This window comes from Nuphar pumila, chromosome 5 (genome assembly GCF_984573655.1).
Source record: "Nuphar pumila chromosome 5, dmNupPumi1.hap1.1, whole genome shotgun sequence".
Lineage (NCBI taxonomy): Eukaryota > Viridiplantae > Streptophyta > Magnoliopsida > Nymphaeales > Nymphaeaceae > Nuphar > Nuphar pumila.
This window is the reverse complement of record NC_143253.1, coordinates 136707110-136709558: the sequence shown is the minus strand read 5'-3', so window position 1 is coordinate 136709558 and position 2449 is coordinate 136707110. Positions and strand designations below refer to the sequence as shown.

Sequence of the window (2449 nt, the reverse complement as noted above, 5' to 3'; positions counted from 1 at the left end):
CTTCTTTTTATCATAAGGCAAGATGGTGGGATCGACCTGCCTGTAGCAGGATCGACCCACCTGCTGCAATAGTAAAAGGAATTCTTTGATTCCAATATTTAGTTATTTATTTACCTTTTTTTTTCTTTTCTTTCTTTTTCCTTCTATTTTTTCTGCCATTTTTGAATCTCTGTTCTTATTCTGGCTATATGTTGATTTCCATTATCATAGCAGTCGTGATTTTCCTTTCTTAATGATTTCTTGTTAAGGTAGATTATTTATGGTATATCGAGCACATTTGCCACCTCCCCTGTAATCAAATGACAATCCAGAATCCCCTCGTGTTATCTGTTTCATTCCTATAGCATCAGCATCATCATATTACGGCTCCTAAATCGTGCTATGCTCTTCCTTCATTTGGGTTATGTTGTATATTTTGCATCTCATAAATAGTTGCCTTCATTTAACCTTATGATATGCTTCATTATATCTCATATTCCTATGTATGTCTATGCATCCTCATACCTTTATATATTTTTTTTTAGCCACTTCCTTACCTAGCATCAGTTCTACAACAAACTTTTGCAGAAGATATAATGTTCTTTTACCTTCCTACAGAATATCTATTTGTTCCTGCAAAATCATTGTTATTGTATTTTCACAGATGTCGATTAAGTTGGTAGTGAAATATCTCCTTTCTGCGTGAAAACTGATGTATGTTTAAGTATGTAAATTGGATAGGAGAATATTATTAGTGTCTCTGCACAGGCGTGTATGATAAAATGACAGGTAGCCGATGTAAATTCCTGTGTAGCATCACGGCTACCTCCAGCATCTCAATACCTATTGCCATGAACATTCGTAAGTTGCAAATCAGCACTAGGTTTCAATGTTATTGCTTCTAACTAGTTTACATGAACTAGTGTCCTGCATGTCAGCTTATATATTAAGCATATTTAGAGATATTCTGCCCTGATCCATCCACCTGGGTGCATTCAGCTTTGTTATGGTGCCATTTGAAAGATTTAATAATTTAACTTTGTTAATCATAGGATGTTGTCTATAGATACGATCAACCTATGAATATCAGGGATTGCCTCTGTGATTTTGAATGACCCGTTTCTAGGATTATTTTTTTTACTTTTCCCAGCAATTCCTTTGATTTCATGGTTCAAATTTGTATTTCCCCTGTAGTATTACTATATAATGACATCTCTTCAATTGATTTACGTCTTCACATCCTGGCCCTTCCTTTATATATTTGTTGTTATATCTAAGTCTGGCATCCCAGTTATATTCTGTATTTGTCAATATTACATCCAGATTAACCTGTATAATTTGAATTTTGTATGTTGTGCTGGGTTGAGCTTTGATATTTGATGATATTGCTCAAAAGGGGCTCTGTCAATCTATGTTTCCCCAAGAAGTGTATCTTATTTGTCACTCCTGCGAATATGGATTCATCATCAGCATTAGAGGCCTTAGTGTTATCAATACCAACGGTAATAGATGCAGGCAGCATTTCTTGCACGAAATTTTTTTTTTGACAAAGCAGTAATAGAAAATGCCGAGTGTGGATGAATGCCTATGGTGCTTGTAGGGTTGGTGTTTCTTGATCTCAATGACTTTGGCACGCTGTTGTAAGGTAAGAAAACCATTTTGACATTATGCTTAAAACCTTTTCTGTAATAGTGTGTTTGTTTTCTGTATACCATGCTTTTGTAGCCATAACTGATAGTTGTTGCTGTCTTCAGATCAAACCTAAGGGAATGTATGCGAGTACCTGGGAAAACACCACTTTCCCAGGTTTTTTAAAAAAAAAAAAAAAGGGTGGGGGGTTCATCTGAAGGCATCAATCAAGAGAAACCAACAGTGAAGCCACCTAAAAAAAAGTAGTGGAATCAACTGTAAAAGAAACTGAATCTGCTAAGAGTAGTAAAAAAAACTTCCAGTGAAAGGAGCTGATGCTGGTGTGAAATCCAAAATGACCAATGTCACTAAGTCAAACAGAACTTCTGCCATGAAAGTGGAGTCTTCCACTTCAGACCATGAGGATAAAGTGGCCAACTCATCGACAGTTAAGCCCTTAGAGCAGTCCAAGTTGAAAGAGATGAAGCCATTGAGCAAATCTAGCTGGAAGCCTACTGTGAAGAAAGCAAGTGCTTCACAACCTCTAGTGGACAGCGAAGTAGAAAAGAGAGTAACAACTTTACCAGAAAGATACAAATCTTCTTTGATATTAGAAGATATTATGAGAAAGCAGAAGGTGTCATCAATCTACTCACACAGCTCCAGACAACTTGATAAGTCTATTACCAATGGAAAGGTAGAAGGTTCAATTGAGGCCATTAAGGCAGCATTGAAGAAATTGGAGGAAGGTGGCAGCATCAAGTATACCAAAGCTGTTTGTGAACCTCAGATACTCAATCAAATAATAAAATGGAAGAATACATTGCAGACTTGGTGAGAG

The 2449-nt window shown here is 36.5% G+C and overlaps 1 long non-coding RNA gene across 1 annotated transcript; it reads left to right on the top strand.

Moving 5' to 3' along the window:
* Positions 1–1209: 1209 nt before the first annotated feature.
* On the top strand, positions 1210–2175 carry LOC149838940 (uncharacterized). The gene is made up of 3 exons (XR_016432221.1): positions 1210–1481; positions 1580–1624; positions 1932–2175. It is a non-coding gene; the product is annotated as an uncharacterized LOC149838940 (long non-coding RNA).
* Positions 2176–2449: the final 274 nt, after the last annotated feature.